The sequence below is a fragment of the Phalacrocorax carbo genome, chromosome 20, assembly GCF_963921805.1.
Source record: "Phalacrocorax carbo chromosome 20, bPhaCar2.1, whole genome shotgun sequence".
Taxonomy (NCBI): domain Eukaryota; kingdom Metazoa; phylum Chordata; class Aves; order Suliformes; family Phalacrocoracidae; genus Phalacrocorax; species Phalacrocorax carbo.
In genome coordinates this window covers 183,212-200,148 of record NC_087532.1, presented here as the reverse complement: position 1 = coordinate 200,148, position 16,937 = coordinate 183,212, and the positions used below count along the sequence as shown (strand labels likewise).

General features: G+C 42.2%; 1 protein-coding gene and 1 long non-coding RNA gene across 10 annotated transcripts in view; one reads left to right on the top strand and one right to left on the bottom strand.

The window, feature by feature from the left end:
* SLC45A1 (solute carrier family 45 member 1) overlaps positions 1–16,937 on the top strand; it is an 80,786-nt gene that overhangs the window by 23,784 nt on the left and 40,065 nt on the right. For 8 of the 9 annotated variants that reach the window (XR_010375817.1, XR_010375818.1, XM_064470234.1 and 5 more), the window contains 2 exons: positions 14,906–15,023; positions 15,690–15,874. The gene's annotated coding sequence lies outside the window, so the exon portion shown is untranslated. Of the gene's footprint in view, positions 1–14,905; positions 15,024–15,250; positions 15,342–15,689; positions 15,875–16,937 lie in introns of those variants that run through there. The other variant, XM_064470236.1, reaches the window with a different exon arrangement.
* LOC135316579 (uncharacterized) lies at positions 12,825–14,910 on the bottom strand. Its single transcript, XR_010375841.1, has 2 exons — positions 13,934–14,910; positions 12,825–13,671 (listed from the first exon to the last, which is right to left on the bottom strand). It is a non-coding gene; the product is annotated as an uncharacterized LOC135316579 (long non-coding RNA).

Genomic DNA, 16,937 nt, shown 5'->3' with positions numbered 1-16,937 from the left:
AATTGTCATACGATCCAATTTGTATTAATCAGAGGAAAACAGAAAGCTTTAGGAGTGCCTTTTCCCAGCTTGCTTGAATGTCATTTTTCCAGACAACCCTGCCCAGAATATATGTGCATTGTTTGCTTTTGCAATACTTAAAACCAACATGGCGATTAACTTGTCAAAAGTTCCATTCTAAAAATGCTAGACTGAGGTATTATGTGTTTTAGTGTAGGTTGTTTTGGTTTTTTTTACGGTGAGTAAAGCCCTCTTGCAATTCCAGAATAAATCGTCTTTCTCCATAAGGAGCTAAGGACGGAAGCTCCTGAACGGCTGCTGTGTTTAAAGACCAGGAGTTTCACAACTGCCAGAGCCAGTTGCTGATAATATGTACCAGGAATTTGTTTGAACACTTAGTGGAACTTCTTTTTTTTTTTTTTTTTTTTAATTCAGCTAGCTGTGGCATGGCTAGAGAAATGTGTATAAGCATCTCAAGTTGCCATGAAGTTGTAAGATTCGCTGTCTGAAAGTAAGTCTGCACAAAGAACCTGGATTCTGTGTGTGCGTAAGCCTACAGGCTCTTATTTGGACCAAACAGTAAGAGAGAAAAGGACATTGCTCACTTGGCTGCTCCTTGAGGTTGACTCAGGAGGGGTGGAACAGAGCAAGCAGTTGGCCAAAGGTGAGGGCGCTGTGAGCCCCTCCCCGAGATGGGCTGGAGGCACTTGGCCCAGCAACCTCTGGCCCTGGGGACACTGGGGAGACGGAAGGCTTGCAAGATGCAGCCCAGCATCTGACTCAGAGTTTGGAGGGGACTGGACTGATTGCAGTTGCCACAAAGCACTGCATTAGGCATGCTCAACTGAAAAGAGAAATAAAAAGCTCTATATGAAATCGTCTTTGTTGCTAAGATGTCAAAATATCTGAATTTCATTCTGGCAACGTGGGAGGGAAAAGGTTAAGCAAAGGTACTGCATGTAGTGTCACAGTTACAGCCTCACCTGGGCCTCTGGCCAACCAAGCCAGTATTTCAGGTTGGATAGGATTCAGAAGAGGCTAGTCCTCCTCTTAAGTATGTTAGATCTGGCTGCTGTCTTTGAAGAAACTAGACTGGAAAACAGAAATGAGAGAAAAGCTGAGCCTAGGTGTCACCTTCAGTGCTGCTTTTCTGTGGAAACACAGAAAATGCAATTGTGCTTCATCTGTGTATAACTGAGCGAGAAAGATCGTGCCGCACATGTTCTTCAAGACTGCTGCAGACTTGGTTTAGATGAGTGCCAGGGTGCTGCCAGCCTTCTGAGGGCCCTCGCTAGCTCCTGGGAGCTGCCAGTTGTCTTAGAGGGGACAGGGCACCAGTGCTGTGTGTTGGTAGCAAAGCCAAACGGTCTGCCCACAGTCCTTCGCAAAGGATGACTCCAGCCACAGGAAGACTACCTATGACTAGCAATTCTTACTTTTATTTGGCTAGACTTTTGCAGTGTTGTGTGTTTAAAGCTCCATTATAACTAGTCAACAGAGTTCCTAGAGAATTTCCCTTTAGAAAGCATAAGCCCTCATGGATGGGAGGGCAGCTTGCCAAGCCATATTCAACCCCATTTGTACCTTACCTGAAGTTGAGAGAGGCTGTTATCTGAAACCCACGGTAGAGAATTTCTTAGTAACCGGCATTTCTACCTGTGCTCAACCCTGTCTCACCAGTGGTCCCCTCCTGTGGTCATCTGCTGATTGTCCTTGCTGGGGATTAATTTTCCCCAGTCGTAAAACCACTAGCTCAGACATTTGCCAAAGTTCTGAAGTGGGAGCTGGACCTTTAAGAGGTGCTGGCATAAGTCTGTTGGTGGTGGTTTTTCCACATCAGAGAGAGGCATTGGAGCCAGGGGTATCACGTACAGTGCAGTGGGTGGTGTTAGCCTGTTTGGCCATCATCAGACTAACAATGGTCTGGTGATGGGGCAATGCACAAAGGAAACTCGATAACCAGGTTAGCTCTTTCTCTGTGAGGAAAGCTCTTATCTGTAGGGCTTTCTTTTACATCCTGCTTTAAGGAAGTTGGTACTGGCAACTGCCTTAGGCAGAATTAAATGGATTCTTTTTCTCTTTTTTTGGTCCAGAATAGCTACTCCTTTATTGCTACCAGCAATGGAGAGACTACCTCTTTATGTGCATGCGCAATGACGGCCATTACTCATCATGGTGCTCCTAGGAAGTTAGAGCAGTTACTTGCATTGGGCTCAGCACCCAACCTCTGGAGTTGTCACAGCAGGCAGGCAGCTAAAGTTTGCTTTGCAGCTTCCCCTTGCTGTGACAAACGTGCTAACTTCAGAAACGTTGTCCTCACCTCGTGGCCTCTTTTGTAGGTAGTCTTTCATAGAACCAGTAAGGCGATTCCCATCGCTCCAGCCTCTGCTTGCCTAACCCAGATGTTTCTTAAGCAATACCAAAGTATGTGTGGTGCTTGCCATGTGTAAACTGGTGTGTGTGTGTGCGCGCGCGCGTGCATGTGTTAATCAGAGGAAAAGGAAAAATCCCTTTGTGGTTGATTCCTCTGCTTGGAATGCTGAGAGGGAAAGCTGGAATGCTTACCGAGTCACCGGTGGTTCTGGGGACAAAACACTTCTGCTTCTTACTGACCAAAAAGATTAAAGGAATGGAGAAATTCTATAAGGAATAGTCAGTGTGAGGTTAACGTGTGCTCTGTTGTTTTGTTGAAAGTTGGCAAAGCAAGGTATACTTTTAATATCTGCCTCCTCCAATCCTTTCTAAAATGCACTCATGCCCATTAAGGGCCAGCAGCGCAAAGGTCCTGAGCTGATTTTTATGAAGCAGAAACCCTGTTAGGCTATCTGCCTGCATCCTTAAAGGTAATAAAATGGAAGTCCACAAAGCTGCTAGTGAGGAAGAGAAATAGATTTACAGAAATACAAAGGAAAAATTGGAGATGATCAGTCTCCACTGATGAAGAGCCTGGAGTTCTCAGAGGCTCCTGTCTCTGTCTGAGGTGGGAGGTGGTGCATATAGCCTAGTGTGTACTGATCAGAGGGGAATTAATTGCTCAGCTGTTTGCCCTTCTCCCTTGTTAGTCTGCTCCCACAGCCTTGTCGCAAACACCGGATATCAGGGCTGTGCAGAGGCTACAGCTTCACTTGTGTGACTCAGAGGATATTGGGAACCACTATGTGTCAGCCAGATGTCACTGCCTGTCTGCAAAGAGCACATGCAGTTAGTGAGGGTACTTTATTCAGTAGTGTCAGAAACTGCTTGCTGGGGGTCTGAGATTCTTACCCGTTGATATTGTTGATATTTGTTCTTTTTTCGTTTAAGCTTATTTACCACTCTGATTTAACTGTGTAAACAGTAGAGGCTAGAGGAGCATTAACCCAGGTCTGCTGTCCAAATACACACAAATTCCCAGCTGCGTGGATAACAGCAGTTTCTTTTTCTTAATTGACTATGCTAATTCCTTTTCTTTCCACCTCAGATTTAAGAGATCTGGGCCCATGTTGCTGAGTTTACTGAAGCTGGCAGGTAAAACACTGCAGCTTGTCTTGCATCCTGGCCTTGCCAGCTTTCAAGTAATTAGTCTTCAAATAAGTAAATACATGTTTATGTGAGAATTTGGCAAATACTAAGGTGTTTTTTGCCAGGCATCTTTTATGAAAGCTGTTCTCAATTTTGAGTTAAATTTTTAATAATCAGAAGTTAAAATCTCTTAATGTTTTGTACGGAGAAGAAAAGCGGAGCATTTTTGGGACAAGGGAAGGCTTTTCTGTTTTTTTGTTGGACTAACAATGACCTGGAGCAGCAAAAGGATTATTCTCTGTTTCAAAGTGCAAGGGGGAAGTCACTGCCCCTCCGCAACATACCTTGAATTCCTACATTCAGTTTAGAGCTGGGGCTGGATGGGAAGAATAATTGGAAAGAAAGGCACTAAGGATAGGATTAACAGTTCTTCTCTAACATGTGGTTTTGAAGTAGTGGTAGAAGCGACTTCAGCTTCTGCTTTCACAGCAAAGGTTCTCTAAATATCCTTTAGGAAATGGCATTTGAGTTCTTTACTAGATTTCTACATGGAATAGTGCATTTCCCGTTTCTGCTTTCATTGTTCTGTGCATCTTTGGTGAATGATTACAAAGCAATGTATATGAATCCAGTTATTGTAAATAAGTATGATTAGTGTCATTGGTATATGTTGGTGCAAGAGAGCAACTGCAGTTCCTAGACACAGAGTTGGACGTTCCCTCTGCAGTGCATCCAGGTATATTACGGTATCACAAAGTGTAATGGGAAATTCTTACAGAATGCCAGCAGCTACCATGAATTTGGGAGGAAACAAGGGAGTTCATTTTGCAAAGTATCAGCTGTTTGAATTGCAGATTACATAGCCAAGGGTTCTGCTTGCTGTGATGGTACACTTCATGTTCTTCTCTGTGCTGCTTTTTCCATAAGAGCACAGAGTTACCTTGCATAAACTTGCCTGCTGGGAGTGTTGTGGGATTGCTGCAGTTTCAGTCTTTTTGTTGTCATAGTTGGCAGAGAAATACAGCATCAGAAAAGCAGGAAGGATGGTAGAGTAAACCTTTGCTTTTGTGTTTTGTGTAGAGAGAGGAAGTCTTATTGAATTAATTGTCATTTTAATAGCTATAAATTCTTATGTGTGTCCATTGAGATCTACTATCTGTAGTAGCTGAGACAAATACCAACTTGAAGAAAAGTGCTGCACTGGCGGGAAGTAAACATCTATTCTAGCTGGCATTCGTCTGTTTTGGAGATGTTAACTCTCTCGTGCACAACTCCTGAACTGGTTCCAACTTTAACCAAAGTCCAAACCAAACAAACTGCCCCCCTCTTCTTTTTTCAGACCTTACCAGCGATACATTCATCTAAGCACTGACCAAATCCATTTTAGTCTGCAATTAAATACAACGGGCGACCCTGCCTTATGTTTCTTACAACTATTAATATTGTGTAACTGCATAATACATCCTGCATTTCTAGAGGCCTTGCCTCCCTAGACACTGGCAGATGTCTCCAGACTGTGTTTAGTGCTTATTTTAGGTGAATGAGAAGCTTTCAAAAGGTTCAATTGGCAATTCCTGCAAGGAAAGACCTGTAGAAGACAATCTGGTGGATGTTTGGCCTTGACAAATATTCAGACATTTTGAGTAGGCCTGGTGTTCGTCTACTGTCTACTCCTTGAAGGAGAAGCTTTCAGAACCATCTCCCAAGACAGTAGGCTTTGAAGTTTGCCTTTGGACAGAAGGACTTACAAAGCCAGCAAAGACTGCATAATTGGAAAAATGCTCTTTAAGTTGGTAGATTTAATGAGGGATTGGAAATTAGTTCTGATGCAAAACACCTGCGGGAAGCATAAGACTAGACTAGTTAACTTAGATGCTCGAATTATCTTCAGGAGAAGGTTATCTGGGTAAGGATCCAGTGCAGAAATGCATCTGTTTTAATGGACAGGTGTATGTAAATGCAGAGGAGCACAGGTCACAGAGCGCTAGTTGATTGGGCACACTTGGATGAGTAATTCATGGGACATAGTAGGGATTTAGCCAGCATCAGAGATGTGCTCATACTATGTGCCCAGTTCGGGAAACATTGGCTTGTAGTGGAAGAACATGAGGAGGACGGTTACACAAAGCTGTAGGAGATGCCAAGTCTTTTTTGTTCATGACTCATCAAGGCAGTGGCAGCTTGTACTTGCTGCTCCCTGACTAATGCCAGGGTTATTCCCGAGTGTTCAAATAATATTGGAGGTTACTAGTTCAGAATTTTTAGGCCTTACATCATTTTGTTGTAATGACTGACTCATTGGGTCAGTTTATTTAGCAGGTAAGCAGTGGTAAGTGAGGGAACTGTAACAGGGTATACCTGCATTGGCACAGCTGACAGTAGAGTTTGCTCCCTGTTCTAATTATTCCTTGATAAGATTTATCTCCTTTCCCTGGAGGCAGGGAGAGCACAGCAGTACCTGCAGGCAGTCTGTGGGTCTTAAACAGAAAACCAGTTGTGGGGTGTGTGTGTAATTTATTTTGCAGATTTAAAAAAACCAGAAATTTCCTGAAATCTCATTTTACATGGCTTTGTGTACAGGAAGCAGTATCTGTTAGCTGTAATGCAACGTGCTCTAGGCTGCATGGAAAGGGCCAGCCTGGAAGAATCAGTCTTTAGGTGTAACATGCCCACTCTGGGGCACTTTTGTCCCTTAATATCTCAATTTTTCAGAGCGCAAAATAGGCATGGCATAGCCCAACAAAGACAAACAGTTAAAAGCAGTTCTAAGGTCTTTATTTCTACCTAGCTACTTAAGTCTTTCATGAGTCTGTCTGTCACTAGCATCAGGGACAGAACGTTGCCCATAGTGGTAAGGAACGCTTGCATCATCGGGAAAACAATTACCAGGTTATATATTTGCTAAGAGACAGAGTTCTTGTATGAGAAGGCATGCCTGAGAAAGTGGGAGAATGTGGCTACACTGTATTCCTCCAAATCTTTTAATTTATAAGAATATTCACTTTCTTATATATTCTAGTTAGCTACCATACACGTTCTCAGTATGATGAAACTGAATGTTTACAGGTTTTCAGTAAGACTTGGAAAGAAGTAATATATAATGCAGAGTGGGTTTTTTTTTTTACCTTGGGCAGAACTCTTTAGGTAGAATATAGGCCCCAGGTTGTGTGAGTTTCTTCTGCATCCCCACATAGATGACAGCAGATTCTAGGCATAGTTAAAACCTTGTTAAAAATATTTAATTATTTTAAAGTTTGCCTGTGATGTTACCACCAGTGCTTGAGTTTGGTGATGCAGGGTGGCAGATCTCAAAGGTTACAAGACTCAGGACAGATAGATGTCTTCCATATGCCATAATATGTTAAATCTTGAGGAATACTCCCTATTCTGAAGCAAAAAGAAGCTGCCTTACTTTTAGTTTCACCAGGACGTAACTAAGTTTGATCTCAGCACATAAAAATATTCCAAATGGAAGATGTTTTTACTGCGTTCTTACGTAAAGTATTGTGTGTTTGCCTAGGTTACAGTGAAGACATCATTGCTCAGAGAGCAACTATAGTGTGGAATGTTCTGTAGGGGAGGAATGTAATGTAACAATAATTCTAAAAGGGTTTATGCTAATCAGCTGGCATATATTTAACTGGTGGTGTGTTTTCAGTCAGAAGTAGTGGGCTTCATTGTTTGTAAAACCCACCGAAGTTACTCTATGATTTTTCAGACATGGCAGACATTAGTTATGAACATATCTACGTTCAAGAGTTGCCTGTAGAACGGTGCTGCCATCTTCGTGATGATCCTGTCCACTGCCCCGCACAGCAACTGCACTGCCGTGTGCAGGACTGCAGTCGTTCATGTATCGTGGATATAATGCTATGGACACACGTTCTGATGTCACTGTTGGTGTCATCTTGTTGTGAGGTTATGGATGCTCTCAGCATCTTGCAGCATAAAAATGCAGTCTGGAAGGATCTGCAAATAGAGTACGGTGGATCTATTTCCTGGAGGAATAATGCTGGTGGAGTTAGGCCTTTGTGAAAAGAGAGGGTAGAGGGAAGATTCACAGTCTGGGGTATGCCTATGGGTTACCTGTACTAGTGGCAAATCAGGCAAGATAAGCTTCCTTCACAAGGAATGTGGCATTAAAACTATTTTAGCATGGATTAGAGGAACTGATATAGTTTGAATTGGTGCTACCAAGATGCTGAAAGACCATGGGCATTTTGGAAGGCTTATCTCCACTTCTTGCCCTGGGATCCATCACGCCTTTTGTTGTGTCGCATTTCAAATTCACTGAACTCCCCTGATTTGCAGTCCCTCAACTTAGAAGGTGATTTAGAAAGCTACATTCCCTGCCTGATTTTAGCTCTTGTCAGGCACACGATCTGATCTTTCTCCTGATGTGGAGAGAAATGCTGTTAAAACTGGAGCCCAAGGCACTGCTGATTCATGTACATTCTGTCTCTTGCACTCTGAAATCACTCGGCACAAGCAAGATTCTCCTGCTGCAGTTTGCCCCACTCCATCTAGGTCTTCTAGAAAATATCCTCTTGTAGAAAAAACTCTATGCCTTTTGATTTCTGTAGTGGCGCAGAGGAGTCGATAGCTTATGGCTGAAGGATGTGAACATAGGTAGTGTTTTCTCATACTGCAGGGAAGCCCTCCCAGTAGCAAGTCCTGTGGCGAAATTACTAGGATTTTTGAGGAAGGAATACTGAAGGCCCTGCAAACAGTATTGAACACTAGAAAGCTAGCAGAAACATGCACACAAATTGTTTGTTTGCTGTCCTGCCCGCCCCCCCCACCCCCCGTGAGTTGTGTGACTACACATGTAATAACCTTTATGGTTAAGAACATTGAATCTTGTCTCTCTAGGGTTTTTTTGTGTGTTCAAGATTGTCAGGAACTGTGGGGAACCTTAGAGAAGTGTGCTGATTACTAAGGTTGTAGAGATTTCAGTGAGAGTAGGCAAGCAGAAATCGTCATGAGAAAGGGAACAGTGCAGAGAAGCATCTCTCTGATGCTCAGCAGAGATCAGATGCTGTGTCCCGATTAAGTAGCAGACACTTCAAGGTCCTGCTTCTCCAGTCATCCAGGTCAGGTACCTAAAATAGTGTGCTCTGCCTACCTGCTGGCACGCATATTCCTTTTCTATCTGTGGAAATGAAGCAGGGATGGAAAAAGAATTGCTAGCACATGCCCAACTCTTCCTTCAGTGTTGGGTTGAATTGTGGCTTGAGCAAACACACATTGAGACTTAGCCTAAGTGTTACAGATTTTCCTCCGCAAGTTTAAAGTAAGGTCCTTTAGGCTACCTTGTAGACAGCATGGAAGGAAAAGGGATTGATACTTTTGCAAAAGTTTTTGTGGTCATTTTGTCTTTTGTATCTGTTCTTCTTCTTATTGCCTAGATGTCTGAGCAGGAAGAGAGAATTCACTCTTAACTGTCATTATGATTGGGGTGGGGACACGGACACAACGGGTATTGCATAGCTGTGGCAATTGGGGAACAATTTGTGGCCTTTTCTATTGTTTGTAGTGTCGGTTTTTAACATGGGAATACTTGAATCATCTGCTTTCTCCTTAAAGGGACCATTGACTTTTTCTTCCATCAGCCAAGTCACTACAAGGCTAGTGGAGAGCAGTATAGGTAATTGCCTTTCAGCAAAGAGTGGCCTAGTAGATTAAGTGACTGTTAAGCACTCACTCTGCTTGAAGAGTGGAAGGTAAAATTAAGAGTTTGGCTTTGGTTTGGTTCATTCTCTAAGCTTACTCCCAGACTTGGTTTATGGAAGACATGCTCCCAGCAGCTCTGAGTCTAGGCAGACACAGTGACACAGAGGGTGGGCGTTGTTGCTTCTAGACTGTGATTTTTGATGAACAAATATTTCTTGCCTAAAAGGGAGAAGAAGCATAACCTAAACACGAAGCATTTTCTTAGCAATTTTGCACTGTGCTTTTGTCACGAGTCCAGGAAGTGCCTGAGGGGTAGGCAGGGCTTCTCGTGGTCATTCCCATTTGTGCTTCCTGTGGTCAACTTAAAATACAGTGCTAAATGATGATGAGAAAGTTCTTAAAGAGGCAAAGTTAGCAAGAAATTACTTTGAACTTTACAGAGGATACTTGAGAATCAGCCTCTATGTTTCCATGCTATTTCTACCTCAGTGAAATTCCTGGCTTGTTTTTGGAAATGGTGGGTTTCACTGTAAAGAGTGAACTGATAACCATTATTAGTGGGCAGAGCCTAAAAATTTTAATCCAAGGACATAGTTAGATATGCAAGAGCTGTACTCTGTAAACTAGATTAAGCAGGCGTTGCCCCCCACCCCATCTGCCAATGTTGTGCCAGAGTTAGTATGGCATGGCTGTGAACTGGTGGCTTGGTGAGCTGGCTGAGCTGTCGGACTTCTGTGCACGGAAGAAAAGCGGTGACAGGGTAGAATTTGTGTTGTTGTGTACCACTTGTATATCGTTGCAGTTCTTTCCTCTGAATTTTTGCAGGTGGTGTGAGGCTGTTTATCACGTTTCTGTATGGGTGGAGAGTTTGTGGGATGGGCAGTTCAGAGTGAAACATCGTATGCGTTCCTCAAGTAAAGGTGAGGGCAGTATGAGTGAACAGGCTCTGTTCTAGCCTTGACTGCAAGTGCTGCAGAGTCATCTGGAAGTGAAGGCCAAGCCAGTCTCGGTCTCTAGCACCGCACAGTGGTGCGCAGGACTCAGCGAGTCAGAAATACCCAAGTGCTCTCTTTCCTGCTTATTCATTGTGAGCCCAATGCTTTTGGCTATTGGTTGCTGCAAGCCACGAATGCTGAGAGACAGCTTTTCTAGAATCTGTTCCACATCCGAGGAGCTGCTTGACAAGATGGTTGGTATTTTCTGTCACAATTTGTATTCCAGCTCACATTGCTCGTTTTCAGTTCAGTTTGCCTTCAGCTGCAAACATGCCTATGAGGGTATGAAGTTACATTTCAAAGGCATTGCTAATCTCTCATATATAGCTGTGATTGTAGCAGCTAATTTTTAAAACATGCATTCTCTGGTGATTCATGCCAAAAAGTGTAACCAGACTTGCCTAACTGATATTGTTAAACACCAGGTTTTTATCAAGAGCATCACAGTTTACTGCCATCATGCTGTGGTTACTAAAGATGAGTAAAAGCTTGCTATGTGTGTATTAGTGTTGTAGCATGAACCTAGATCCCACAAATATCAGGGCTTGAAGCACTACATTCTTCCGTTGTGGTTCATAACCATCTTTTTACAATCTGAAAAATTCATTCATGAGTAGTTTTACTCTGATTTCATCAGGGGCCAATGGCCCCTTGATGGTTTCTGATGGATGGATAAAGCTTCCCCTTCCTGCCGATAAGAAATAATCCCTGTATGAAAACTACTAGAGAGGCTGTTTTATAGTTGTGCCCATGTCAGTCTGGCCTCTTTGGGGAATGCATGAGTAATGAAATGAACTACTTAGCACACGACGTAGCCATGACTGAGGAACAGCCTTTCGTTTCTAGATTCCACCGACATGCTGTCAGGAACAACTTAATCTAAAGAACAGGCATTAAGACTGAATGGGAGTAAAGCTCTAGGAAAGAGGAAGTTTACTTTTAGCTTGCTTAGAGTGTGTGCTGCAGAAAATGACTGTAGCATCTGTCTATGAATTATATACCATTTGGATGATGTTCTATCTATAGCAGTACCTAGCATCCAGAAGGAAGTTTAACACCAATATGCCTTTATTAGTACTCAGCTAAGTTCCGGGGGTGGGACCAAAAAAAAAAAAACAAAACACCAAACCCAAACACAAGCTCCTAAGGTACCTGGAAGACTTTTACAGATACAGGTAGTGTTTTAAAAATATTTTGCCATATTAGGTCCTAGGTGTTACCAAATAGTAGATAAAGTTCATCTTTGTAATCAATAATTTTGAGTGTTTATGCTTATAAACATAACACTGTGGGTTTGTGGTTTGGGTTTTTTTTTTTTTACTGTCATAACCTCAGAAGACTGTTGTTTGCATTCAATTACACGATAATAGGCTCTTGGAAATATGTTCACAATGTATGTGTAAAAGTAAATATGGCCAGTGAAACAGCATGAGTGTTAGTCCTCAGTACCCTGGGCCTCACCTCTCTCCTTCTTACAGTATCTCTTTAATCAGAAGCTTGTGTCACAAAGCAATCAGTCTTAGAAATAGTTTTGGTCTTGTAGGAATCCTGCCAAAAGACTGTAAGGTCCACATAGATGGTTGGGAATATGAGCAACTTCCTAGTTCTCTGATTCACCCCCTTAGATGAACAATTTTATGACTTTTAAATAATTGCTTATGAATCATCTGGAGGGCTGTAAAGGAAGATGCGTGACACTTGTTTTCGTGCCAATGCCTTTCTCCAACTGTGATAGGATATTAGTGAATCTTAATCAAGGGAGAAGAGCTCTTGCATGAACATCTACAGGGGCACTGGGTCCTCACAGAGGGTAGAAGCGGCACAAAACATGGAATTTCTTTTTTTTCTTTTTCGTGTTAGAATTTTTTGGCTTTGTGTTACCTTTTCATGTCAGTATTTCTTTCCTTGAATCATTGGCCTGTTATTCATGTCTTGATGATTGCACTTTTGTCCATGATTTTACTTTTTCTTACTTTGCGTAGCTTTAAGCTTGTACACTTTCTCACACCTTAACAGCAGTCTTCTCAGCACAAGAGCGTACATTGCACACCTATGCTGTATTAAATCAGGCTTTGGGTCACAGCCTGAAATGCTGAGTGTTACAGAGGGCTAGAAGAAGTGTCCCCACTACACTCTCCATTTTAATGTGGTCTGCACTGTGAGATGGGCATGAGATCTCTGTGCTCTACAGAGGTGGGGTTTCTTCAGGCTCTTCACAAAATACATTTGATCTTTGTTCTGTTCTGCCTGCTGCTGCTGCTGCTGCATGTTCTCAAATTTCCCTTCTGAGGAGGTTCAAAAGATGAGGGGCAGTGTCCTAATGGAGCACAGCTCATTTCTGTCACTGAAATGAGTTTCCTCACTAACTTTTGCCCATTTGTTTGCATGAAAGGACGAGTCATTACCGTTTACAGGATGTCATCAAGCTGTAATGATTCAGCTCTGAAAAAGCTGTATTTACAGTCAGCCAAATGAAACACACAAGTACTCGTAAGTATTTAAAGCAGAGGGTTTGTCCTTCTGATTTTAGAGTAAAATATGGTGGTATGTTCTGAAAACCACTGTGGATGTTCCTATTTAAATTCTGTGTTAGCCAAGAGACTGAGATACATGTAATTCTTGAGTAACATGACAGATGTCCAATGTTCCAAGAAATCTTGCTGACAAATTTTTTATTGTGTCATGGTCTTTTCTGACTCATTTTGAACAAAAATAACCTTTCATTTTGTACATGATCTTCGGTGACACTGTGAGCAAATGCAAATTCTAAATCCTCTTGCATTATTTCTGCAACAGCAGGTCTGTACTTTTTTACATAACGTGAAATTACAAATGCAGTACAGTAATAGCCCTTTTGCATCTCAGTTTCCCATTTTGTAAAATGGAGTGTTTCAGTGGCATTAGAATGGAATACAGTAATACTCTTAAAGCGCTCTGTGTCATATTACCCATTTGTGAGTTATCAGCGGTGGTGTTTGTCTCCAAACATAGCTTGAAATGCTGTTTGAATAGGATAGTACGGGACATAAGATAGTTTGTACAGGAAAATGTTTTCTTTGCTCACGTAATAGTTTTGACTTGGGAATGAAAATCCTGCTGACTTTTCAAAATATACCCATATATTAATTCCCATAGTCATATGGGAACTTGAAGATGATTTGAAGACTTTTGACCTTTTTGAAGTGAAGAGCCTGGTCTGGCTGATCTGTGAAAACCTGAGATTTGCCTCATAACCTAGAGGAGTCAGGAGTCTATTGGCATAGGTTGCTGTGAACAACGCAGCTCATATCCAGTGATGAGGAGAGTACTCGTGGCCAGAAGAGTTGGCCCAGGAATGTTCCTGTCAGCAAGGTGAGGAAGATTTTTGAGTCGTGTCTAGCGATTTTCAGTGTGTCACTGAATTATGTGGTTGGCTGTTTATAGACTGGACAGTCCTCAAGAAATCTGTTCCTTTCCAGTCAGACTGCTGCTGCCTTAGGTCAATGGTAGATTTTTCAGCCTCCTTAATGAGACCAGGAGTTGGATACATGTTAGCCATCTCAGAAGAGTGCACAGGTTACTATCCAGCTTGAATGGGGCTCCCATGCTTTTAACCAGCGATAGAACAAGTACTGCTTACTTTATGTGTAAGCAGCTCAGAAGGTGGAAGGCTTGGTTAATACGTGTCTGCTTACTCAGCCCATGGTGGGGGTTTTTGGGTGTCATGTCTCCTTACCCCCACCCCCCAGTTTGGCATTCCCCTTGTATGCTGGAAAAGGTCTTACTTTGTGTTTTTGAGGTTATGATCTTTGAGGAAATTCCCCAGACTGTGCAGGTACACCAGGCTCTTCAGATCCTATAGTAGTTGGTAGTAGTTGGTTAATCTGTGAACTGCATGCTGTGCTTGGGAAGAAACAGAGCAGGAAGGATTTGCCTGTCCAAATACAGACTTCTGCTTTGGAGCTGGTTGTCTTGGTTTCTCCTTGGTAGTCAGTGGAGAGAAACAGGTGTTGCAAGGGAATGACTCATCCCATCCAAGGCTGTGTCCCGATAACTCTGGCTACTCAGGCCATCAGAAACAATGAGGTCAAAGTTTCATCAGAGCAGGATTCATTCATGCCAGGACTAAATATGCCATGTTTTCTTCACGAGCTCAGAGCACGTTTGCAATTAGCTGAAAATTACATTGTTTATTTTGACCCATGCATATCCCTCTTGAAAGTAATGTTGTGATTGCTATTGTGATAGATTTTCATTAGCTAATCTTGGTGGGTTTTTTTCCCCTTGTGTTAATAGAGCAGAGGAAGAAAATACTTACAGGTTAAGAAAGTTTTTGGCTATTTTTAACGGATTAGGTGGCCAAGTGGCTTTCCAAGTGAATTCACACTTCATTGACTGAGAGCAAAACAGCGGGTTGTCCATTCATAATAAGCCAAGAATAACAGTCTTATTTGTATTAAACAGTTGCTCTTATTTTACCTTCATGCTGGCAAATGCAGCTCTGAAGAACGCAGAATCTGAGTAGCGCCTTCACTGTTTCAAGCGTAGAGAAGTTTTCTGTCACAGGAAGCCCTGCACACTTTTGGCTCTGTCTTTGCCATAGCTCTCATTTTCAAGTGTGCCAAAAAAGGCTGGTCCTCAAGGGTAGTGTGAAGAGATTAATCTTTATCCATTAACCAGTCTTGGTGAACAAATCCTGGCAATATTCCTCTTTCAGGATCTTGATAGAATACTCTGACTTCTAACATTCCTTCTAGGATGTGAAACCAGACTGGAAGAATTACTGGAGTGTTAATTTACTACCTGGTCCCTGTCTCCTGGAGGAAGAGGAAAAAACTGGAAAGCAGTAGTCTCCCACTGGAATCTTGGCTCAAGGTGAATAGATGAATGACAACATCTCTGTTCTGCAGTGGGGCCTCTCTGACCTTTCGCTTCCTGTTGAGTTGTGAAACAACAAAGTAAACATTTAACTGAATGTGGCAGCCTGAGACAATTGGCCCTATTGTACAAGGAACGCCAGTCCCTTCTCTCTCTGCATAAATTCTCTTTGCTGGCAATGCTAATAGAGCTGCAGTGGAAGAAAGCCAGGCCTTTCATTGGGCAAGGCCCAAGTTTAAGCAGAAACACAAGTAGGGTGTCGCTTGGTCCCTGGAAGTGTCGTGGGTGCAGCAGGGCTCCTGAGGATTGCCCATGGTCAGAGCCCTTTCAAAAGTATTTTGTTTGTAGCATAGGAAATTGATTTGCAATACCAAGGTCTTCAAAGCTCTGCCATGGGGGTTGGTGGGAGTGGCTGGATTTGGCATCATGTTTTTTACCAATATAACCACTCCAGAGTGGAATTGCTGAGATGTGTTCTTTGTGTAAAGATAAGTCATTCTTCAAACTTGTTTCCTTGATCTCATGGCACTGCCGTGACTCTGCATTCCTAGCTGAGGTAGGCTTCTCAATGTGAATAAAACCACAAGTTCTAAAATGCTATAAATTTACCTGAACTTATTGTTCATCCAACTCAGATGTAAGTAGTCTATTCCTTTGTTCCAGGCTCAGCAGTTCATGTCAGCCTTCAACTGTGCCTTGTGATGATCTGTCATAATGTTGACAGCTACATAACCTCCTGCTGAAGAAGACCTGGCTAATACTGAGGCACTACCACCGACCTTGCATATCTCCAGGTATAGTCCATGAGCACATTCTGTCCTGCCTTTGAAATACTGTCTACTGTACATGTAAGTAAACATTACAAGTAGAAAGAGAGAGTCTGGAAACACATTCATTTTAACTGTAGTTCTGCTCATCTGATAAATCTGCTGCCCTATTTTACTTATTGTGGGCTTTTTTTATTTTAGAACAGAATGATAAGTAAATTGCTTTTAAACAGATTACGTGTCAGTAAGGATGGTATGTTTAATGGACATTTAACGCACTTACATTTATAAGGAGTTTTACTTTCTCCTCTTGACTGTGCTAGACTGCAGATACCAATCTCTTCTGACTTCCTATAATTAATTTGATAGACTGAATCAGATCTACATGCGGAATACTGTTGCTTTAAAACAGTATTTGTCTTGTGCTAAAAAAAGCAGTGTATCAGCTGCATGAAGATCTGCCTTGTATCCATCCCTTGGTCCCCTGAGAGCCTTTTCCTCTGTACAGCACCTGTATATTCTCAGTCTATTCAGTCAGAGAGTTGTCTTGTGGAGTATTTTGGTTTGCTGTTGTTAGTGTTTTCATATCAAGTGGAAAAAAGATATCTGAAGTGGTGTTCATGTAGGCGAGGGGCACTTTAGTATTATCTGCAGGTTTTCTGCAGTTCTTTTTTATTTTATACACATATCTCGTTAGTATACTGGTGGTCTCTCTGCAGGTGGTTCTGCCAGTGTACCTTTGCAATAACATTTCGTAGTGAAATGGGTTTGTACAGACAATCCTTTCCTTAAAAAGTTAAGGGAGTTAGGGACCAATGATATCTGCATCTCTCTCCCACTGAGCTCTCGCTACAGACAGCCCTTGCTTTGGGTTATCCTTGAAATTCATTACTTCTGTCATGTATGCAGAATTAGAATATTTCAGGGAAAATATAAAAAAGTCAACAAAACATGTGGTATATATGCTGTTTTCCAGGCGGACTTCTAAATGTCATGTACTTCGATCTGCCAAGTCCTTTGCCTGGTGAGGCAAGCTTGTCCCTTCTCTGTGAGAAAAATTAAAAGCTTTAAAACTGATGCTTCCATGGGTTTTCAAACATAATGCTCCTCTGTTTATTCTTCCATCACCACCCAATGTAAATGA